This window comes from Oryctolagus cuniculus, chromosome 5 (genome assembly GCF_051225735.1).
Source record: "Oryctolagus cuniculus isolate XC-2025 breed Fujian yellow rabbit chromosome 5, ASM5122573v1, whole genome shotgun sequence".
Taxonomy (NCBI): Eukaryota; Metazoa; Chordata; class Mammalia; order Lagomorpha; family Leporidae; genus Oryctolagus; species Oryctolagus cuniculus.
In genome coordinates, this window is record NC_142871.1 from 22,162,533 (window position 1) to 22,188,294 (window position 25,762).

Consider the following 25,762-nt stretch of genomic DNA (forward strand, 5'->3'; position numbering starts at 1 on the left):
TCGTCAAGTCTACTTGTTGGAAAATTGATCCCTAAATATTTCTATTTTAAATATGTATCTTCCAGACTGTACTGAAGCTTCAATAATAAAATCCATAATAAATTTAATTGAAAGTGAGAAAGGCAAATTAATGGTTATTATTCATGCAAATATCAAAAGAACAGCTACTGACAAGCATAACAAACTCAGAACATGAATAATACAATCATAACAAAGTTTCTTTTTTTCAATTTGTGGTAAACCCCACAATCCATGCTGAAAGACAGTGTAGGGAAACCACATGTTCAGTGGCCACCACCATTCTTAGCAAATACAGAGTATTAGTTCCCAGTAAGCACTGAAACACAGAAGTTCCAGTGTTATCTTCAAAAATACTTTTAACAGTTGGTAAGTAACTAGTCAGATAGTTTACAATGAATATACGAACTCTGTGTGTCATTGGTATGTACAAAGATTTGCATGTTTGGCCTGGATCCTGAGTCCTCTGGAGGGTATTTGTTTCCCATTGGGAATTTCTCCTCACCTGAGAGGATCAAATCAGAGGCCAGGCTTTACTTTCCTCTTCTCCTGCCTTTACACTCCTACCCTCTCACGGTGAATCCAGGGTCATTCTGACAGAGAGAGAGAAACACTTGGAGTCTGGTTTCTTACAGAGAAGGGAAGAATCGGCAGGTTGCAAACATTCCTGTAAATAGTGTAAACAGGGCTAGTACTGACAGCTACTGCCAGGCAAAGGAGAAGTAGGGGCTCACATGCCTGATAGAGAGTTTGCTGGTAGAGAAATGGTGCCTTTCTCTAATTTGCATTGGTACTATTTGGAAGAGGTGGCTCTTCTGTCAGCTCTCTTTCTTAAACTTCTGTCTTCATGTACAACTTGACCATCCAACATCTCCATCTCAAGCATCACACTACCAGGGCATATACTAAACTTGCTCACTAAAAACCTATGTCCTCCAGGGCAACTCCAGCCTTCCAGTCATTCATGCCAAAATCCTTGGAGTAATGTTTGAGCATCTTCCTCACATTCATATCCAAACTATCAATATTTTCTTGACCTATGTATTTAAAATACATCTGTAATACATTCGGCAACTTTTCACTAATGTGACAGCCCTGATCCAAGTCATTGTCCTTTCACTTGGATTGTTGAATAGGTTTCTAATCACATTCTCTGTATCCTACTTTTCCACTGTAATTCATTCTCAACACACAAGCCAAAATCAACTTTTTAAGACATGTATCCAATCCCAGAAGACTTCAAATCTACCTGATGTTAAAAAGCAAAGTCTCAGGATAGGCATTTGACTGCTATTGGAACACCATTTGGAATACCTGCATCCCATGTCAGAGTGCCTTGTTCAACTTCCAGCTCATTGCTTCTTATACAGCTTCCTACTGATGTGTAATCTGGGAGGCCGCAGATGAGGGCTCAAGTAAGTGGGTCTCTGGCACCCATGTGAGAAACTCAGATTCAGTTTTGAGCTTTGTTCTGCTTTCCTAGCCTTGCCTATTGCAGGCATTTAGGGAGTAGGCCAGCTAATAGGATATTCTCTCTCTTTCTCTCTGTCTCTGTCTCTGTGTCTCTCTCTCTCTCTCTCTCCTCCCCTTCTCTCTACCTTCCAAACAAAATGAAAATAAATCTTTCAAAGCAGAGTCTCAGTAATGGCCTAAAAGACTGGATACGTCATCTCTGGTTCTTCTCTGACTTCATCTTGTACCGCTCTTCCCCTCACTCACTTGTGACCAGAAAAACGGTCTCCTTGATGTTTCACAAACACACACACTGGTAATCCTTCTGCTTAGAGTCTTTGAACTTTTGCCCCTGGGCTCCAAACACTAATATTTGAATGACTGATCATCTCCTGTGATCAGGTGTGTTGTGTCCCCACAAAGATATTTGAAGTCCTAATTGCTTTTCCAAAGGACCTGTAAATGTGACCTTTTTGGGAAATAGGATCATTGTAGATGTAGTCAAGTTAACACAAGGTCAAGGGAGTGGCCATAATCAAATACAATAATGTGATTACAAAAAGAAGAGTGGGCATAGAGACACAGATGACAAGGCAGACCATCTAACGAGATGAAGGCAGAAGTTGTGGTGAGAGAGCTACAAGCCAATGAGGGAGTAGCAATTATTTCCAGGAGGCCGCAGAAGCTTTGAAGAAGCAAGGATAGTTTATTTCCTAAGGGTTTCAGAGGGAGAATGGCCTTGCCAAAAACCTTGATTTCAGACTCCCGGACTCCAGAACAGTAAGAATATAAATTTCTGTTGTTTTAAGACTCTCAGTTCTTGGCCGGCACCGTGGCTCACTAGGCTAATCCTCCGCCTAGCGGCGCCAGCACACCGGGTTCTAGTCCCGGTTGGGGCGCTGGATTCTGTCCCGGTTGACCCTCTTCCAGGCCAGCTCTCTGCTGTGGCCAGGGAGTGCAGTGGAGGATGGCCCAGGTGCTTGGGCCCTGCACCCTATGGGAGACCAGGAAAAGCACCTGGCTCCTGGCTCCTGCCATCAGATCAGCGCGGTGCTCCGGCCGCAGCGCGCCGGCCGCGGCAGCCATTGGAGGGTGAACCAACGGCAAAGGAAGACCTTTCTCTCTGTCTCTCTCTCTCACTGTCCACTCTGCCTGTCAAAAAATTTAAAAAAAAAAAGACTCTCAGTTCTTGATATCATATGGCAATTTTGGAAAAATAATGCACTCAATTTCAATTATTTGTCCAGATTTTTAAAATTTATTTGTTGGAAACTTAGAGAAATAGAGAAACAGAGAGATCTTCCATCTACTGGTTCACTCCTCAAATGGCCACAATGATCAGATCTGGGCCAAGCCAAAGCCAAGAGTTTCTTCCAGGTCTTCCATTTGGGTAACAGGGGCCAAAGCACTTGGGTCATCCTCAGCTGTTTTTCTCAGGCCATTAGCAGGGAACTGGATCAGAAGTGGAGCAGCCAGGACACAAGCAGGACACATACGGGATACTGACATTACAGGCAGCAGCTTTACCTACTATGTCACAATGCTGGCCCAGTTTGCACAGATATAGCCTTTTCAATGCAGTCTACCTGTATCACTTTACTTAATATAACCCACTTTGGTTCTTCCCATAACCACAATATTGCTCTGTAATTTTATAGCATTTGCCTTCTAAAATATCATGTAACTTACTTATTTATTATTATCATTGTCTTTTTCCAGTGGAATATCAGCTCCCTGAGAATAATTTTGCTCACTGATGAATTACCACAGCAAAGCACACTATCTGACACATAGTAGGTGATCAATTAACGTTTGTAACAAATGAGAAACAGTTGTACCTCCTTTTACTAGTGTTTGGCATTGGACTTTTGAATGACAAGTTCTATGGGATTGCTCTGCTAATCAAGGTGGTAAAACATCATTTATGATTTGGTTGGAGTGATCAAGTATGTCTATCATTTACAAAGGGCTAACAGTTCTTCCATACAGAACACTATCAGGAAGCCATCAGAGCACAGAGATAAATGGAACTCTACCTGAGTATGTATTATTAAATCATTTCATAGTAAAGTACATAAATTCTGGAAAATAGAGCCTTATTTAAATAAGAGGCAAAATCATGTAAGCAGACATGAAAGAAAAGCAAGTTATAGTTTCTGTGAATGAAAACCATTTATTGCAGGAAACTCTGTCTTCCTAAGCTTCTGCAGCTTTCAATTATGTGTGATTGTGGCAGGTATTCCAGATCTCTACCTGTCACAGAACCATAGTCTGAGGTCATTAAACTACTATGTGAAAGTAAATCGTCTCTGCCTTTGCGATATTTTTTGTCAAATTTACTACTCTTAACTATTCAATAAAAAAATTGTTGTTGACTAAAAGAAAGAGAAAGCCAAGTATTACAGTCAAAAGAAAAGGGGCCAAAATGCTTTAATAATAAGTAATAATAATGGGTTTTTGGAAAATATTCCTTTGTTGCTGAGACACAAAAGCAAACAGTAACCACTAATAAAGAAACTTGTCATAGTGGCTAACTATTCTCAAGCTACTAAAGGCCAAAGGCAAGCACACCCCACGGCAGGAGAAAATATCCCATGACTGGGTGTTTCATTCATTAAAACATTTCCTGGTCTCTCAGTACAGTTTAATCCAGAACAAAATAGTGCCCTTAATTCAAAGGAATGCCTACAATGCCACAAGATCTCAGGCATGTGAGTAGCCCACACATTGTTGGCTGTACTGTTCTCTTCTTCAACTTTCAAGGGAAAAAGCAGGTAACTGGCAAGGCTACCAAGCAAAAATACAGGAATGGTTCACTTCTAGCCTGTGTAAGATAGAGGCTTCATGGCCTGGCCCCAGCCACTCAAACTCCACTCTGGAAAGGAAAGAGTGTGCAGGGATCGGCCCTCAACATCTCTCACCGCATCAATATTTAGTCCAAATGCTCTCGGGATTACAACCTCCTGAGCAAAGTAAGGTTTTCATCTTTTTATCTTGGCACCTCTTTCAATCTTCTATGCATACTATGATTTTATAGAATTTAATACTTGGGTTATACTAGCTGTTAACTTTCAGCTACTTGTATCAACATTTCAAAATAATATCACCATTTCTTTTCTCTACATACATGGGCATCTCTATATATACTTGAGTCTCTCCATGGTGAGTTACTTTTAAAATCCATATATTTATTTTTTCAAAATTTAATATTATAATTTCATTTTGCTATGATGCATGAGATTTTGTTCAGTTATAGTTATTTTACCCAAAGCTTTTCCAGATGTTTAGCATTCCTCTGGCCACTTAAATTATTAATTATAATACTTGTAAAGTTTTTATCTGTTGCTCTCCCATGATCACCAGTTTCAAAGGCAACAATTTACAATGACTCCTGGATTTCCAAATTTTATTTAACTTGATAGTTACATGAAATAATTTATTAATAATTTATTAAGTTCTCATACGCTTTACAGTTTGCAAAGTATATTCATATGCCCTGTGAGTTTATTGGTCTCAAAATACAAATAAATACAAAATAAAGTTTAATAACTTGCCCATTCACATAGTTCAAAAGCAGTGGAATATTTTGACTCTTGCCTCAGTTCTACATTTTAGTATACCATGCCTTGCTCAAAAGTCCAAGTCTTTCCTTGTATGAGGATACTTCACAAAGCTCACAGAAAATGAAGTTAAATGGTAAGTTCATTTTGGTACCACAAAATTTTAAAACCATGCATGCAAGTGATCTTCTCAAAGTTCATGGAAATTATGTATTATGAAAGAACTATAAACAGACTTAAAATTTCTCTTGCAAAAATAAAAATTCCACTTTCGTGAACTTTTAGAAGTGTCCCTGTGTAAGAAAGTATGCTTAAAAATACTTCCTTCTAAATTTCCATGTTATAATGCATGCAGACCAATGGAAGATAATAGAATCTGTCGCTCCCCCTCTCCATGGAGGAACGACACTAAACCCTGCCTAGGTTTCCTATCCGAGTCACGGCACCATTATGTCGCTCCCCCTCTTCGCGGAGGAATGACACTAAACCCTGCGCTGTTCTTTCGTCTTCTCGGCCCTCCCCGGGTTTGCTGCTGGTCCTTCCCGGGTTGGCTACCGACCCTTCCACCTCCGTGGAAGGGCAGTTCCCCCTGCCACTTTCCCCACTTCCACGGGGGAGCGGCACACCGCCGGCCGGCTCTCTCGGGGGCTGCTCAGGTGTTCCTTCAGATAGATGTTCCCTTTAGATGTTCCTGGTGCATGTTGTCTCTCTCCTCCTTTATAGTCCTCTTCCACCAATCCCAACTCTGCTACCCACACGCCGAGTACGCTGCTCTCCTCCAATCAGGAGCAGGTCCTACAGTTTATTGGTTGAACTGGAGGCAGCTGTGTAGAAGCTGTTTACTCCTCTCCCAGCGCCATATTGTGGGAGAGCAGATGCATAGAATAAGTCTTAATTCCAGTAACTTAGTCTAGTCCAAGTTGCTCCCCACAGAATCCACAGAAATTAATTCATATGTCTACAATCAACTAATCTGTGACAAATCAGCTAAAATCATTCCTAGAGAAAGGACAGTCTCACCATCAAACGGTCTGGGGAAGACCAGATCTCCTCATGCACGGTATAAAGAAGATCCTTACCTTACATCAAAAATCAACATACACTGTAATCAATACACAATTATTCTTAAGTGCTGAAACTTAACTGAAAAGTGATCACTGTTAAATATAAGAGTGGGAATAAGAGAGGGAAGAGATGTACAATTCGGGATATGCTCAAGCTGACTTACCTCAAACGGTAGAGTTAGAAACATACCAGGGGATTCCAATTCAATCCCATCAAGGTGGCATGTACCAATGCCATCTCACTAGTCCCAGTGATCAATTTCTGTTCACAACTGATCATAATGATAGGACTAAGAACCAAAGGGATCACATAAACAAGAATAGTGTCTGCAAATAATAGCTGATAGAATCAAAAAGGGAGAGAACGATCCAACATGGGAAGTGAGATACACAGCAGACCCATAGAATGGCAGATGTCCTAAATAGCACTCTGGCCTCAGAATCAGCCCTTAAGGCATGCGGATGCGGCTGAGAAGCCCATGAGAGTATTTCAGGCATGGAAAGCCAAGACACTCTGGGGGGGAAAAAAAAAACCTAAATGAAAGATCTCCACGAGTGAGATCCCAGTGGAAAGAACGGGTCATCAAAGAAGGAGGTACCTTTCTCTGAAGGGAGGAGAGAACTTCCACTTTGACCATGGCCTTGTCTAAATATGATCAGAGTCAGTGAACTCAGGGGGCTTCCATAGCCTTGGAAACTCATGACAAGAGCCTAGGGTGATTACTGAGGCCATAAACAAGAGTGTCAATTTGTTAAGTCAACAACAGGAGTCACTGTGCACTTACTCCTCATGTAGGATCTTTGTCCTTAGTGTGCTGTACATTGAGATCTAATGCTATAACTAGTACTCAAACAGTATTTTTCACTTTATGTTTCTGTGTGGGAGCAAACTGTTGAAATCTTCACTTAATGTATGCTAAACTGATCTTCTGTATATAAAGAGAATTGAAAATGAATCTTGATGTGAATGGAAGGGGAGAGGGAGTGGGAAAGGGGAGGGTAGCGGGTGGGAGGGATGTTATGGGGGGGAAGCCATTGTAATCCATAAGCTGTACTTTGGAAATTTATATTCATTAATTAAAAGTTAAAAAAAATCAACATACAATTGATCAAATTTCTGTTTTTTTTTTTTTTTTTTTTTGACAGGCAGACTAGACAGTGAGAGAGAGAGAGAGAGAGAGAGAGAAAGGTCTTCCTTCCTTTGGTTCACCCCCCAAATGGCTGCTACGGCCGGCGCACTGCGCCAATCCGAAGCCAGGAGCCAGGTGCCTCCTCCTGGTCTCCCATGCAGGTGCAGGGGCCCAAGCACTTTGGCCATCCTCCACTGCCTTCCGGGGCCACAGCAGAGAGCTGGACTGGAAGAGGAACAACCGGGACAGGACCAGCGCCCCAACCAGGACTAGAACCCGGGGTACCGGCGCCACAGGTAATAAATTGGTTCTTAAAATCAAAAAGGAAGAAAATGTTTTGAGTTCTTACGATTTGGCACCATACACTTCTTTCTAGCCAACAAGGTCAACAAGCATAGGTTTTGCAGCTGTTAAGTTTATCCTCTTCCTTACTGAACCATCAATTTCATTCCAGTCCCTCCAATCAGTGTAACAAATATCTACAATCACAATAATAACACTCTGAGATATGTAATAAAACTTATTTTACATCATATAACTGCATTTAATCAATAGCTATTTAACTAACCTATAATGATTATTTCAAATTTGGAGAGAATAGGAGAATAGGAGACTCATAGAATTATCTAAGACATCAAGCATCCAGATATACTGAAGCCACTAAAACCCTTAGGCACATTTCTCTGTGCATTACTACCAAACAAAATTTGGTTGACAGTAGACATAATTCTGTAATCATTTATATATCCTAGGCACTTAGCATACAACCTAGCACATCATAAACACTTAAGGAATTTTCACTGGTATATATGTATATACATATATACACACACATATATATAAATATCAAGTGCCTTCCAAAATATATAGAGAGTTCCTACTTTTATCAACAGTTCTTTCTTTGATGCTTCAATTGTTCTTCATCTTTGGAATCAGAATTAATTACTTCATCTCTTTTTTCTTGTATCTAGCACAAATTTATAATCCCATATTTCATCTAATGTTCCTTCATGGTATATATCAGACATATATATGCTATTTAATTTCAGAATTATGACCATAATCATGTATACCTTAAAAAAAGAATTAGTGTCCTATTCAGGGAAAAATCATGGTTTGTTTAGAAATTTACCTAAATTTTATTGTGAATATGCTTAAAAATTTTAGGAGTAGAACAAATACAGTTCTTCAGTGATTTTCCATATCGATCGCTTGATCTTTTGTGAGCACTCAATGCAAGATGTTACAGAATCTGCACAAAAGGAAGTAGGGTTATCACAACAGTGATGCGCAGAAAATGTTAATGCTCAGATTTCTGATAGAGAGGCTGGAAAGAGCAATCAGATATGAAGGAAAGCAAAGGAATAAAATTATATCCTAGTGAATACCATGGCTCAGGACACATTCTGGTCTAGTGGGTAGATACAAAATGCACAGAGAATCAGTAAGGATCAGGTCACTTACATTTCAGGTAGATATATCTAAATGGAGTTTTATGTTTATCAAAAGGAGGAATGATTTGAAAAGGGTGAGAAATATTGGTTTAATATGAAATACGAATGTCTTGGATGCTGTGTTGTGCTGCAAGGATCCCATCTCTAGCACTGATTGGTTTGTTCCTCAGCTACCAGGACAGCTGTAAGGTGTCAACATTTTCCCAGAACTGCTTCCACTGAAAGAGTTGTATCAGCCAAGGTCATGCCGAATTCCAGAGTAGCCTGCATCCCACAACAGGTCAATGCAGAGGTATAATGGCCCAAGTCCCTGCCCTAATTATATTCTTCCCCATTGGGTTGATCAAGGCTTTCTTGTGATTATAGTTCAGTTTTTATCCAATTCTGTTTTTATCCCCACTCTATGTGAGTGTGGGTCCCAAGAGTAATGCTGAAAAATTTACTACAGGGGGCCAACGCTGTGGTGTAGTGGGTAAAGCAATGCCGGCATCCCATATGGGACCTGATTCAAAACACAGTTGCTCTAACTCAGATCCAGCTCCCTGCTATGGACTGGGAAAGCAGTAGCAGATGGCCCAAGTGCTTGGGACCCTGAACCCACATGGGAGACCCAGGAGAAGCTCCTGGATCCTGGCTTTGGATTGGCACAGCTCGGGCCATTGTGGCCATTTAGTGAGTGAACAAGCCAATGAAGTTCTATCCTTCTCTGCCTCTGCTTCTGCTTCTGCCTCTCTGTAACTCTGCCTTCTAAATAAATAAATAAATCAAAAAAAAAAAAAAAAAAACTTCCTACCGGCTAGTATCAATCTCAGAGTCTGATTCCTGAGTACCCATCATGAGATAACTAAAAAGTAATAGGTTTTAGTGATGCCTCTTGTATTTTGTTTCTTTGTTTGTTTGTTTGTTTTGACAGGCAGAGTGGACAGTGAGAGAGAGAGACAGAGAGAAAGCTCTTCCTTTTGCCGTTGGTTCACCCTCCAATGGCCACCATGGCTGGCGCGCTGTGGCCGGCGCACCGCGCTGATCCGATGGCAGGAGCCAGGTGCTTATCCTGGTATCCCATGGGGTGCAGGGCCCAAGCACTTGGGCCATCCTCCACTGCACTCCCTTGCCACAGCAGAGAGCTGGCCTGGAAGAGGGGCGATGGGGACAGAATCCGCCGCCCCGACCGGGACTAGAACCCGGTGTGCCGGCACCGCAGGCGGAGGATTAGCCTAGTGAGCCGTGGCGCTGGCCGCCTCTTGTTTTTAAGGAAACCATGCTATCACTTCCAAGAAGCCTTGCTAATTGAGCCCACATAATTTTAGAATAAATATGATTAAAGTCTGTAACTCCAGAACCACCTATGTGACGAAAATATATAATATTAAACATGAAGTGACTACCCATAGTTCAGCATAACATGAGTTCCGTTTCTAGCTTAGAGTTCTTTTCCAAATTTCCTCTTCAATCGGAAATAAGCTAAATAAAACTCCTTGCTTTTGCCAACAACATAGAGGCTGTGGGATACAGCCTAGAGCAGGACTAGGGCACAGCACTAATAAGAGGATCTAAAAGGAAAGTTACCTCAAATAACATGTATAAGAAGAGTTCTCCACAAAACGAATAGAGAGGGATCTTCAGTGAAGTGACCTTTGAATAATAATCACATGGACAGAGCCCAAGAACTTCCTGTCAATGTAATAATAACCTTGATGTAAAGAAGCAGCCCAGAGTGAGACAAGCAGAGCATAAACAAAGGGAATGACTGGCACATTTGCAAAAGAAATCCAGATTTCAAAAGCGGTTGATTCCCCAGCTCCATAGGCTAAATATTTCAATACGTCTTCAGTGAAGAGGAATCCAAATTTTATGTCAAATCCAGCCTTACAGTACATCTATCAGTGTACTTCTAGTTTTGATATAACACGTGTATTATGAAGAACCTGTGCATGGATTCCAAAAATGTTTGCACCAATACAAGCATAAATTTTAATTTCATTTGCCCTCAAACATTTTGAAGTACCATTGTATAACTGATACACATCTGTCGCTCCCCCTCTTCGTGGAGGAACGACACAGGACCCTGCGCTGTTCTTTCGTCTGCTCGGCCCTCCCCGGGTTTGCTGCTGGTTCTTCCTGGGTTGGCTACTATCCCTTCCACCTCCGTGGAAGGGCGGTTCCCCCTGGCCACTTTCCCCACTTCCGCAGGGGAGCGGCACTCCGCCGGCCGGCTCTCTGGGGGCTGCACAGGTGTTCCCCTTAGATGTTCCCCTTAGATGTTCCTGGTGCATGCCGTCTCTCTCCTCCTTTATAGTCCTCCTCCGCCAATCCCAACTCGGCTGCCCACACGCCGAGTACGCTGCTCTCCAATCAGGAGCAAGTCCTACAGTTTATTGGTTGAACTGGAGGCAGCTGTGCGGAAGCTGTTTACTTCTCTCCCAGCGCCATATTGTGGGAGAGCAGATGCATAGAATAAGTCTTAATTCCAGTAACTCAGTCCAGTCCGGGCTGCTCCCCACACACATCATTATGCTTAACTGTTTGTGGTTCCCATTGTTTGTTTGGATTTAGCCATTTTTAAATAAAATTTGTGTTATAAGGTCCCAGGCTAATAAATTCTTCCTCGTAATCACTTAGAGGAACACATGAACAGAGTCCTGCCTGAATGTTGAGGAAGTTTGGGATTTTGCATCAAGAATCAACAGAACAAGTTACCAGGTAAGTATCAAATAAAGTTTATTTAAGTCTGATTACCTCTTACTTTCATGTCTTTTCAAAGTGAATTAATTTTAATTTAAATTCTACTAACTTGTCTGGTATATAACGGAAAAAAATTGCTGTTCTATAAACCTTAATTTTCCTGAAAACCCTCTTTTTTCAAAGTTAACAGACTAGAAATCAAGCACCAAACTCCTGTGAGAGACAGGGTGATTTAATTTTTTTCAAATTTTTAAAAAATTTTTTATGTATTTATTTGACCTATAGAGTTATAGACAGTGAAAGAGAGAGAGAGAGAGAGAGAAAGGTCTTCCTTCCGTTGGTTCACCCCCCAAATGGCCACTATGGCCGGTGCTGTGCCAATCCGAAGCCAGGAGCCAGGTGCTTCTTCTTGGTCTCCCATGGGGGTGCAGGCACCCAAGCACTTGGGCCATCCTCCACTGCCTTCCCAGGCCACAGAATAGAGCTGGACTGGAAGAGGAGTAGCAGGGACTAGAACCAGCACCCAGATGGGATGCCAGTGCCGCAGGCAGAGGATTAACCTAGTGCTCCATGGCGCCGGTCCCGAGACAGTATGATTTAAAGGAAATGTGAAGTTCCTAAATGCTCCAAATAAAGATGAATTTGTTGAATATTTACTTACAATTTAGATACCTTGCCCAAATCTCTCCACAGTCAGGATTATTATAAATGAAATAATGTAGATTAAGCACTTAAAATATGCTCATTCCTTTCTTAATGTATTCTCTAAGCTATATTCTTTATGCTTTCAGCTTTATGACAGCTGTCTTGGATATTTTTAATAGCATCAAAAATTGAAACTGGTGACCACCACTAAGGAATAAAACTGTTAGAGAAATTGGTAACTTGAAGAGCAGTGGTGAGAAGGTGAAGAAGTGTTTTGAAGAGCTTTTCTGAAACTATAATCTCCTAAGGGCAGTGAACAGGTCCTATTTATCTCAGTTTATTCAAGGCCAAACACAAACTGGCATATAGCAAATAAACACTTCTGTTGGGTGGGCTTTTTTCATGTTTCTGTCATGATAGAAGAACACACAAGATGAAGACAAACATGGAGATGACATTTTAAGTTCCAACTCCTCTATAGCTGCAAGGCCTTGGGCAAGCTACTGAAACTCCATAGGGCTCCCATTCCTCCTCCTCAATAGAGCTGTTACAAAGCTCAAGTGGGATTATGTGCTTAAAACACCTTGCATTATATTAATCAAATAGTCTGCATTGCTCGTAGTGAAGACAGTAGAGATAATGGTAAAGGTGGCACAACAGAAACCACACTAGAACAGTGCGGATGGCTTCATATGCTTTCCACAATTAATATACATTTCATAAGACAGTATTGAAAAGAAAGAACTTCACATATTTATTATAAAGCTTGTACACATTTATGGGATACTGTGTAGTGTTTAAATTTCATTTGTAGGCAAGCCGCAGGGTCTGCGCGCCAGTGCTCGAAGGGGAGTGCGTGCCACACAGACAACAGCGGGGAGACTTGGGACGTCCAGGGCTCCGAGTCCACACATCGGTGCTGGAAGGGGAGCGGACCTGCATGGAGAGCGTGGGAGCCCACAGTTCGGGACACCAGCGGCAGACTCAACACACCAGCGCTGGAACGCGAGGTGAGCCGAACCTCAATAGCCCGAGACACCGGCAGGAAAGTGGAGAGAGGAGACTAGAGGGAACGACCCCCGGGGCGGGGGGGGGACTTCACCAGGCTAACTGGAAGAGAGAGAGAGGAAAAAAAAAAAAAGGTGACTGGTACGGACATGGGTTTATCTCTCTCCGCTCACCTCTCAAAGGCTAGCAAGACAAACAGCAGGCGCCATCTTGGACATACGTCATAAGCAGAGCGACCTCAGGTCTGCACTGGCCCTGAGCCTAGCAGAAAAACCTGACTCTGGGCAGGGCGAATTAACAGGAGATTAGGACCTAGTAAATTTGTGGTGCTACTGAACTGAGACTGTGAAAAAAGAGACGGTGGGGGAGAGAACTCACGGAATTCACGTGAGCACTCTCCAGAGACGCTACAATTCCGTAACTTTGGCAACCCAGTGGGAGACTGAAGGAGAATTTGAGCCCACTCTGAGGGCAGAACAGATTCCCTGTGTGGTCCTTGGGAAAGAGCTTCTGATCTCTGGCTCCTGTGGGTATATCATTTGCCTGCTAACTACCTCCAACTTCCTTCAGCTGTGCAGAATAACTTCCCTTTTGAATCAAAAAAAAAAAAAAAGAAAGAGAGAGAGAGAGAGGTTTACCACGCCTAACCTGGGAGTGTCACCTTTGGCACACCAAACAGAGCTCTCAGGCCACACCCATCTCAAGCCCTAAGGCTCCATCAAAAACAGATAGTCCACTTAATCTAGAGTCATAGTATAACAAGAAAAAGCACCACAGTGAAGAAACCAAATATCTCCAATATGCCAAATAACAAACGCAAAAACCTAGGTAATAAAAACAAGGAAGTCACCATGAAGCCCTCAAATGAAAAAGACACCCCAATTCAAGATTATGAGGATGATGACATAGAAGAAATGCAAGAAGCAGATCTCAAAAAATTGATAAGAACATTAAGAAGTTCTCAAAAACAAATTCTGGAACTACACAAATCCTTAATGGACAAGATAGAAAATCTCTTTCGTGAAAATGAAATATTAAGGAGGAATCAAAATGAAATGAAACAACTAGTACAACAGGAAACTGGAATAGTGACTGAAGTGAAGAATTCAATAGATCAAATGAAAAACACAATAGAGAGCCTTACAAACAGAATGGGTGAAGCAGAAGAGAGAATATCGGACTTAGAAGACAGAGAACAGGAAAGGATACAGTCAGAACAAAGAAAAGAAGAGGAAATTAGAAATCTAAAACATATTGTTGGGAATCTTCAGGATACTATTAAAAAACCCAACATTCGGGTTCTAGGAGTTCCTGAAGGCATGGAGAGGGAGAAAGGATTAGAAGGACTTTTTAGTGAGATATTAGCAGAAAATTTCCCAGGTTTGGAGAAGGACAGAGAAATCCTAGTACAGGAAGCTCACAGAACCCCTAATAAACACGACCAAAAGAGATCCTCACCACGACACGTTGTAATTAAACTCTCCACAGTGAAACATAAAGAAAAGATCCTAAAATGTGCAAGAGAGAAACGTCAGATTACTCTCAGAGGATCTCCAATCAGACTCACAGCTGACTTCTCATCAGAAACTCTACAAGCTAGGAGGGAATGGCGAGATATAGCCCAGGTACTAAGAGAGAAAAACTGCCAGCCCAGAATATTATATCCTGCAAAGCTATCATTTGTGAATGAAGGTGAAATAAAGACTTTTCATAGCAAACAGAAATTGAAAGAATTTGTTGCCACTCATCCAGCCCTGCAAAAGATGCTTAAAGATGTGTTACACACAGAAACAAAGAAACACGGTAATCAATATGAAAGAAGGTAAAGGAAGGAAACCAAGGAAGGAAAGCTCACAGCAAAAGATCACAGGGAATTCAAAGCAAATATTAGAACTTATCTTTGGCAAATGGCAGGGCAATGTTACCACTTATCATTAGTCACATTGAACGTGAATGTCCTGAACTGTCCAGTTAAAAGACACCGATTGGCTGATTGGGTTAAGGAACAAAACCCATCTATTTGCTGCTTACAAGAAACACATCTTTCCAACAAAGATCCATACAGACTGAAAGTGAAAGGCTGGAAAAAGATATACCATGCCAACAGAAATGAAAAAAGAGCGGGCGTAGCCATCTTAATATCAGACAACATAAACTTTACCACAAAAACCATTAAGAGAGACAAAGAGGGACACTACATAATGATTAAGGGATCAATTCAACAGGAAGATATAACAATTATCAATGTATATGCACCTAACTACAGGGCACCGGTTTATCTAAAAGATTTGTTAACGGACTTAAAGGGAGACTTAGACCCCAATACAATAGTACTGGGGGACTTCAATACTCCACTCTCAGAAACAGACAGATCAATAGGACAGAAGATCAACAAGGATACAGTAGATTTAAACGACACTATAGCCCAAATGGATCTAACAGATATATACAGAACTTTCAATCCTACAGCTAAAGATTTTACATTCTTCTCAGCAGTACATGGAACCTTCTCTAGGATTGACCACATACTAGGCCATAAAGCAAGTCTCAGCAAATTCAAAAGAATTAGAATCATACAGTGCAGCTTCTCAGACCATAAAGGAATGAAGTTGGAAATTAGCAACTCAGGAATCCCTAGAACATACGCAAACACATGGAGATTGAACAACATGCTCCTGAATGAACAATGGGTCATAGAAGAAATCAAAAGAGAAATCAAAAACTTTCTGGAAGTAAATGAGGATAACAGCACAACATACCAAAACTTATGGGACGCAGCAAAAGCAGTGTTAAGAGGAAAGTTTATATCAATAGGTGCCTACATCAAGAAATTGGAAAGGCACCAAATAGATGAGCTTTCAATTCACCTCAAGGATCTAGAAAACCTACAGCAAACCAGACCCAAATCTAGTAGGAGAAGAGAAATAATTAAAATCAGAGAAGAAATCAACAGGATTGAATCCAAAAAAAATTACAAAAAATCAGCCAAACAAGGAGCTGGTTTTTTGAAAAAATAAACAAAATTGACACCCCATTGGCCCAACTAACTAAAAAAAGAAGAGAAAAGACCCAAATCAATAAAATCAGAGATGAAAAAGGAAACGTAACAACAGACACCACAGAAATAAAAAGAATCATCAGAAATTACTACAAGGACTTGTATGCCAGCAAACAGGGAAACCTATCAGAAATGGATAGATTCCTGGACACATGCAACCTACCTAAATTGAACCAGGAAGACATCGAAAACCTAAACAGACCCATAACTGAGACAGAAATTGAAACAGTAATAAAGGCCCTCCCAACAAAGAAAAGCCCAGGACCAGATGGATTCACTGCTGAATTCTACCAGACATTTAAAGAAGAACTAACTCCAATTCTTCTCAAACTGTTCAGAACAATCGAAGAAGAGGGAATCCTCCCAAATTCTTTCTATGAAGCCAGCATCACCTTAATTCCTAAGCCAGAAAAAGATGCAGCACTGAAAGAGAATTACAGACCAATATCCCTGATGAACATAGATGCAAAAATCCTCAATAAAATTCTCGCCAATAGAATGCAACAACACATCAGAAAGATCATCCACCCAGACCAAGTGGGATTTATCCCTGGTATGCAGGGATGGTTTAATGTGCGCAAGACAATCAATGTGATATACCACATTAACAGACTGCAGAAGAAAAACCATATGATTCTCTCAATAGATGCCGAGAAAGCATTTGATAAAATACAACACCCTTTCATGATGAAAACTCTAAGCAAACTGGGTTTGGAAGGAACATTCCTCAATACAATCAAAGCAATTTATGAAAAACCCACCGCCAACATCCTATTGAATGGGGAAAAGTTGGAAGCATTTCCACTGAGATCTGGTACCAGACAGGGATGTCCACTCTCACCACTGCTATTCAATATAGTTCTGGAGGTTCTAGCCAGAGCTATTAGGCAAGAAAAAGAAATTAAAGGGATACAAATTGGGAAGGAAGAACCCAAACTATCCCTCTTTGCAGATGACACGATTCTTTATTTAGGGGACCCAAAGAACTCTACTAAGAGACTATTGGAACTCATAGAAGAGTTTGGCAAAGTAGCAGGGTATAAAATCAATGCACAAAAATCAACAGCCTTTGTATACACAGACAATGCCATGGCTGAGGAAGAACTTCTAAGATCAATCCCATTCACAATAGCTACAAAAACAATCAAATACCTTGGAATAAACTTAACCAAGGACGTTAAAGATCTCTGCGATGAAAATTACAAAACCTTAAAGAAAGAAATAGAAGAGGATACCAAGAAATGGAAAAATCTTCCATGCTCATGGATTGGAAGAATCAATATCATCAAAATGTCCATTCTCCCAAAAGCAATTTATAAATTCAATGCAATACCAATCAAGATACCGAAGACCTTCTTCTCAGATCTGGAAAAATTGGTGCTGAAATTTATATGGAGGCACAAGAGACCTCGAATAGCTAAAGCAATCTTGTACAACAAAAACAAAGCCGGAGGCATCACAATACCAGATTTTAGGACATACTACAGGGCAGTTGTAATCAAAACAGCATTGTACTGGTACAGAAACAGATGGATAGACCAATGGAACAGAATTGAAACACCAGAAGTCAACCCAAACATCTACAGCCAACTTATATTTGATCAAGGATCTAAAATTAATTCCTGGAGTAAGGACAGTCTATTCAATAAATGGTGCTGGGAAAATTGGATTTCCACATGCAGAAGCATGAAGCAAGACCCCTACCTTACACCTCACACAAAAATCCACTCAACATGGATTAAAGACCTAAATCTACGACCTGACACCATCAAGTTACTAGAGAACATTGGAGAAATCCTTCAAGATATTGGCACAGGCAAAGAGTTTCTGGAAAAGACCTGGGAGGCACAGGCAGTCAAAGCCAAAATTAACAATTGGGATTGCATCAAATTGAGAAGTTTCTGTACTGCAAAAGAAACAGTCAGGAGAGTGAAGAGACAACCGACAGAATGGGAAAAAATATTTGCAAACTATGCAATAGATAAAGGGTTAATAACCAGAATCTACAAAGAGATCAAGAAACTCCACAACAACAAAACAAACAACCCACTTAAGAGATGGGCCAAGGACCTCAATAGACATTTTTCAAAAGAGGAAATCCAAATGGCCAACAGGCACATGAAAAAATGTTCAAGGTCATTAGCAATCAGGAAAATGCAAATCAAAACCACAATTAGGTTTCGCCTCACCCCGGTTAGAATGGCTCACATTCAGAAATCTACCAACAACAGATGCTGTCGAGGATGTGGGGAAAAAGGGACACTAACCCATTGTTGGTGGGAATGCAAACTGGTCAAGCCACTGTGGAAGTCAGTCTGGAGATTCCTCAGAAACCTGAAGATAACCCTACCGTTCGACCCAGCCATCCCACTCCTTGGAATTTACCCAAAGGAATTTAAATTGGCAAACAAAAAAGCAGTCTGCAGCCTAATGTTTATTGCAGCTCAATTCACAATAGCTAAGACCTGGAACCAACCTAAATGCCCATCAACGGTAGACTGGATAAAGAAATTATGGGATATGTACTCTTTAGAATACTATACCGCAGTAAGAAACAACGAAATCCAGTCATTTGCAACAAAATGGAGGAATCTGGAACACATCATGCTGAGTGAAATAAGCCAGTCCCAAAGGGACAAATACCATATGTTCTCCCTGATCGGTGACAACTGACTGAACACCAAAAAGGAAACCTCCTGAAGTGAAATGGACACTATGGGAAACGGTGACTTGATCAGCATAGCTCTGACTGTTAACGAACAACTTAATACATTATCCCTCTTAGTAGTTTTTTTGTCTGTTCTACTTAATATGACTGGTTTAATTCTGTAATTAATACACGGTTATTCTTAAGTGTTGAAAATTAACTGAAATGTGATCCCTGTTAAACATAAGAGTGGGAATAAGAGAGGGAAGAGATGTATAATTTGGGACATGCTCAAGCTGACTTGCCCCAAATGGTAGAGTTAGAAACATTCCAGGGGATTCCAATTCAATCCCATCAAGGTGGCATGTACCAATGCCATCTCACTATTCCAAGTGATCAATTTCAGTTCACAATTGATCATAATGAAAGGACTAAGAGTCAAAGGGAGCACATAAACAAGTCTAGTACCTGCTAACACTAACCGATAGAATAAATAAAGGGGAGAGTGATCCAACGTGGGAAGTGAGATACTCAGCAGACTCATAGAATGGCAGATGTCCTAAATAGCACTCTGGCCTCAGAATCAGCCCTAAAGGCATTCGGATCTGGCTGAAAAGCCCATGAGAGTATTTCAGGCATGGAAAGCCAAGACACTCTGGCAAAAAGATCTCTGTGAGTGAGATCCCAGTGGAAAGAACAGGTCTTCAAAGAAGGAGGTACCTTTCTCTGAAGGGAGGAGAGAACCTCCACTTTGACTATGACCTTGTCTAAACAAGATAAGAATCGGAGAACTCAGAGGGCTTCCATAGCCTTGGAAACTCATGACTGGAGCATAGGGAGACTACTGATGCCATAGACAGGAGTGTCAATTGGTAAAGTCAACAACAGGAGTCACTGTGCACTTACTCCTCATGTAGGATCTCTGTCCTTAATGTGCTGTACATTGAGGCTTAATGCTATAACGAGTACTCAAACAATATATTTCACTTTGTGTTTCTATGGGGGTGCAAACTGTTGAAATCTTTACTTAATGTATACTAAACTGATCCTCTGTAAAAAAAAATAAAATAAAATAAATTATCAACTCCCAACTTGACTCTCACTGGGATTAAACATGACAATAGGTCTGATCTGATTTCATCATCATTTAAAAAAAATCATCTATTATTTTTCACTTTATGTTTCTGTGTGGGAGCAAACTGTTGAAATCCTTACTTAATGTATACTAAGCTGATCTTCTGTATATTAAGATAATCGAAAATGAATCTTGATGTGCATGGAGCGGAGAGGGAGTGGGAAAGGGGAGGGTAGTGGGTGGGAGGGACAGTATGTGGGGGAAGCCATTGTAATCCATAAATCGTACTTTGGAAATTTATATTCATTAAATAAAAGTTAAAAAAAACACTGATATACTTAAAATGTTAAAAAATATTATAATGATATTTCTTAATAAATATTCAACACAGAAAAATAAATAAATTTCATTTGTAGTCATTGCTGCTACTTAAAGAAAGCCAAGGCTGAAACATTAAAATTTTATCCATATGTATTTTTATGCTTCATATTCCTAACACTCAATGCACAATCTAGAGTCAGTCATAGAAATATTTTAAATGTTTAACATGTGGAAAGTTACTTTAGAAGTTGAAGTATATAAACCTCAGCAAGTTGTAATGTAATATAAGCATCGTCCATCAGAAGTTTACAGTCTGATAAAGGAGATTAATAAAATGTTCAAAACTAACCACCAAGGTAAGATATGATAACTATCCTAAGATTTGTAAAGGTGCTAGGGTTCCCAAACATAATTCTACCTGAAGCATAAATTTCTCATTAAAAAATTCAAAGCAAGTATGGCCTTTATTTTCAAAGTACAATTCTTTAAAATTATATTCTTGTGAGGTGACATTTAAGAGTTGATGAAGTAAACCAGTATGTTTAATTTTTTAGTGAAGAAGTACTATTGGATAAAAGCTGCATTTTGTTCAGGTAAGAATTACAATCACAAGTATTAGAATTTCAAGATAGTTGAGTGAATTACTAACCTCACTTTATCTTACATATTCTCTGACATACTACATAGGTGATTCTCTGCTTATAATACTTTCAAATAAGCATAGAATACTATGGATTTTAATAAATTTTTTGTATAACCTATAATTTATCTAATCATCTATCCTGTATATTATCTGTGGCCTATATTTTCATGACAAAAATACTTTCCTCACAACCTAGAGTAAACTTTTTGATCTTTTCTTCCTATCTTGGAAACAGATTTTAGCTTTAACTAAGGAGAAAGCTTGTAAAATGGTATGCAAATGACATCATTTCACAAATCATAAACCCTAATACAAGTTATTTGGAGATTCATTGGTTTTTAAGCTACATATTCCATGAATCGAGTATTACTGAGTTGGTTTGAGGATAAGCTATAAGTCATCTTTAAAATATAGAGTTTTACTGCTTCTTCTCTTCAAGCCTTAATATAAAGATCAACGAAATCAAGTCATTGAAAAGAGGGACAAAGTCAGTTTTCTCTGTTAGAATTTGAACAGTTATGCTTAGTTTTCCTTGTTCATCTCATAATATAAACATATAAGGTTTAAAGTACTGACTTTGGGACCAGCACTGTGGCATAGTGGGTAAACTGCTGCCTGCAGTGCCAACATCCCATACGGGCACCAGTTTGAGTCCTGGCTGCTCCACTTCCAATCCAGATCCCTGCTATGGCTTGGGAAAAGCAGTGGAAGATGGTCCAAGTCCTTGGGCCCCTGCACTGACATGGGAGACCTGGAAGAAGGTCCTGGCTCCTGACTTTGGATAGGCGCAGTTCTGGCTGTTGTGGCTAACTGGGGAGTGAATCAACAAATCGAAGACTCTCTTTCTCTCTCTGCCTCTCCTTTTCTCCCTGTGTAACTCTGACTTTCAAATAAATAAATAAATCGTAAAAAAAAAAAACCTGACTTTTCTAAATGCCCTTGGAAAATTGTTTGCAGAGTAGTTTATGAGATTCTCTTTCCAAGCCCTTAATTTTTGGAATATTGTTTTGTTTCCTTTTGTTTATAAATAATTTAGTGGGTTTTTTAAAATGAGGAAAACTTAAACCCAGTCTCTTTACAATACTTCCTTTTTATAAAAATGAACTTGTGGTAAATATGTTAATTATAACCCATTTTAAAAAAAAATTTAGGACTGTGCACTGTGCACAATGGGTAAAGTTGCTGCTTGGGACCAGGTCTATGTCCCACTTCCAATTTCAATATAGTTTCCTGCTAATATTTATGATAGGATGAAGCAGATGATAGCTCAAGTACTTGGTTCCCTGGCAACCATGTCAGAGACCCAGATGGAGTTCCTGGCTTTCAACTTGACACCTGGGGAGTGGACCAGCAGATGGAAGATCTCTATCTGTCTCTCCCTCCCCCCCTCCCTACTTCCCTCCCTCTCTCTCTCTCTCTCTCTTACTCTGTCTCTGTCACATTGCCATTCAAATAAATAAAAAATTTTAAAAACTATTTAAAGAGTTTAAAAAGATTTTTTAAATAACTTCACTCATGGGTATGTTTAATTATTTAACTCTTTCTGCTGGAAAATCATAATAGTTATTTTATTAGTTCATGCTATGCAACTCAAGTAATTTTAAACCTTCCAAAAGGAAGTTTACATTTTTCGTAATTGACTCTCCATGTTGTCAAATATTTACTAGATGAAAACAATATGCTTTGTTAAATCTACTACTTCAACAGAAGATATAAGGAATAAATCATATTGAACACATTCTTGCATAAATAAATAAAGCAATTAACATGATTCTAATTCATATGCTATTCTTTGTAAGGAATTAATCCAGCCATTTAAACTACTGATGAGCAAATTTATTTCATCAATTTGAAATCAATTAAAGTTATTTATTTATTTCTTAAATTCTCTTTATATTATTCTCTTTGTTAAATTCATTAATGACGAAGTCAGGGGTATAACATTAGAAAAATCATTAATACAGTTGAAATTATTAGTCAAAATTGGCTTTGAAAATTAGCTATGTTTCTGGACTCTGCATGTCTAGTACATATGGATTAACAAGAGTTAGGCTGACTGAAAATAAGTGTGAAAAACAAAAATAAATTTACATGCAAATCATAGTTTATTTTATTTATTTTTTTCTTTTAAAAACACAGAAGTATTTTTATTGATATACACATCTTGGGATTCCCCCAACTCTCAAAAGGTCTTAATTACAATTCACTGCTTCCTGACAATTATGTGGGTTGGCCCATCACTTTGCAGGATAATGCAAAGGTTTAGGAAAAGGAAGCGAAACTCAGAGGACAAACAGAACTTGCAGTTTCCAGTCCTCTCCTAACACAGTAACATTTTGCTTAATTTTGTGAAAACAATTTCCTATATGCCCAGCCCAAGCCTATTTATGGTGGCATTTATTTAAGTTTCTCAAAAACTGTATGAAAGATTTTTTTCTTTTTTCTTTTAAAAGCAAATTCAAGGTTAGGTGAGAAAATCAATCCAAAAGCACAGAATGTAAGATCTACATCTACTTAATTCTTCCCACAAAGATTCCCCTGGGAGATAGATAAGGCTAACACCACACCAACTTCTGAATATAGTCCAAAATAAGACCTATGAGCCATACAGATTCCAGGAATTTCTGGTAGGGAACATTTAATTTCTATCTTCTCTCTTTTCGCCAGTGCTATGATCATTTCTGCATAATTAGGTGCTCCCAGTAACGGTCAGCTGTGAGAGGTGCTAGGGGGACAGCCACAACTGTTTCCCCCGGCAGACTAAGTGGTGCTACTTGTGTGGCGTGCTGGCTGCTAGTCCCAGCAGGACCCTCCAAGAGAACCAACACTTCCCAGGTCAGCAACCCAAACATTCCTAACACGTAAGGATTCCCAGCTGGGAAGCTTGGGCCCGCAGAATAAAACCGCAGCAGGAGGTCCCCTCTGCTGAAAGCCGCAAATCATAGTTTAAAAAAGTCAAATGCTGAATAAATATGTCAACATTTTCATTAGAAATTTGGAAGATTGACTATCATATAACCATTATTAACAGAGCAAACTCTCAGTGACCCAAGATCATTCCTTAGAAGTTCCATATTTTAAGGGATTCAAAGAATTAGATTTATTTACTTTTCTCTCTCTATTTATAATTATGTTAAATGTTTTCTGCTGAGGTATTTTGGAACTCTGTTTAAAAGACTTCATGAGAACTCTGCATTTAATAACTTTACAAACTTTACAATAAAATTCTTTGTGTCTCAGAGTCATGATTTGTTTTTCCTCTGAATTATGAGAATCTGACTTCCTACAACTCTTGTCCAAATGTCCTATTCTTGATCTCTCTAACTGCATGGAACAAGACTAGTGAGACTTTCTCAGAACAGTCTGCTAGTGGAGACAATCAGTCCTTCTCTTCTGTGAGTCCTTTAACACTACACCTATGGAGAGGACATTTATTGCCTAATATTCCTTCTGCCTTCTCCTTTCTGGATAACTCCCTTCTTTGCAAATCTCATTTCATGTGGAGTAGAAGCAGTAGACTCTGCCTCTCCTTTCACTTACAGGACTAAACAGATCAGGCCCAGCAGCATGAATCAATACTTATCCTTTTTTTGAAATATAATTTACATAGTATATCTTACTTGCACTGAATAGATAGTAATAATTACAGGAAACTCTACAGCAATATACTATGAGTCAGTTGCTACTTCATTTAAGTCATTTAATTAATCTGAAAGTTAAATATGATGATTTCTCCCATTTTACACATGAGAAAATGGAAACACACAGTGGTTAAGAATTGACCAGTAAGCAGGAGAGTCAGGATTTGGATCAATGGCTGCTTGGTTCCTGAAGCAGGTCTCTTCCACTTTAAAAAGTGCCCTTAGATCTGAATGTGGTGCACACAGCTTGAGTCTTTGTCAGCATAGGAGTATTAAGCTTTCCTCCAAAATCATCTCTGAACATTAATAAAGATCCTGACAATAAAGAAATATTGAATACATTTGTTGCAGGGATACTATTAAGAAGGCTTTCTCTTTCATTTAAAATGGCTGTTTGAAGACCAATGAAAAGTTCAGCACTTGAAGATGCTTTCTTCAGTGATACAGGCTTAAAGAGTGATTCCATATAGGATTTTCAACATTAGAACAGTTTTGTAAGAAAATTTGAGGGAAAGTATAAATCAACATAAAAATTCAAGGCTTTAAATACATCTAACAACTTTGTTAATCATCTTTAATAAAGTAAAACAGTATCCAAATGCTTCCCAGTATTCAGATATTGATGGTTTGTTAAACATAAGACTTACTGAGAAGAATAAAAAAATGTACAGATATCAGACTATTGAATACTCATTATGAAAAAGAAAAGAATTAAAAAGGACAAATTTGACCATCCACCTTCTCTTTTTGGTGAGAATTTAAAACTTAGGGATAAAGGATTAGAATAGATATTGTACACTGAAAATCAAAATAAAAGCATCACATTTTAGTAAAATATATTCCAAGTAGATTCATATGCAAATGTTGTCACATGTTTGAATATATTTTGAAACTGGAGAAAGTGTGAATAGAACATTATTAGTACACAATTTCAGAGTTTGGTGTAGAATCTTAAATTATCTAAAGCATTTATTAGCCAAGTAATTTTAAATGAGACTAAAGTAACCCATAAAAATAGACAAAGTATTAAGGTGAAAATCATATAATAATCCTAGCCTTCAAATTACAGTATGTAAAAAATACAGCTTCAATTCTCATTTTAATTACATCTTCAATTCACACAAATACATTTGTGTGCAAACATAATGTACATGAATATATCACCCCAGGAACTTTTACAGATTCCTGGGGGGAAGAATTACTAATTCTGAACTATTTGTGGATGATCTATTTTATGAACTATTTTCTTCAAATTTTGTATCCTGGATTGTCTTTTGTGGGTAGAGAGGACGGTTGTGAAACTAGCATGCTAATCTAGGCAAATTAGAATGTTTTCAGAGAATCCAAGCTAATTTGCTTACAAG

At 39.2% G+C, this 25,762-nt stretch overlaps 1 protein-coding gene across 2 annotated transcripts in view; it reads right to left on the bottom strand.

Moving 5' to 3' along the window:
* GRM1 (glutamate metabotropic receptor 1) overlaps positions 1-25,762 on the bottom strand; it is a 438,538-nt gene that overhangs the window by 375,704 nt on the left and 37,072 nt on the right. The gene's annotated exons all lie outside the window — the stretch shown is intronic.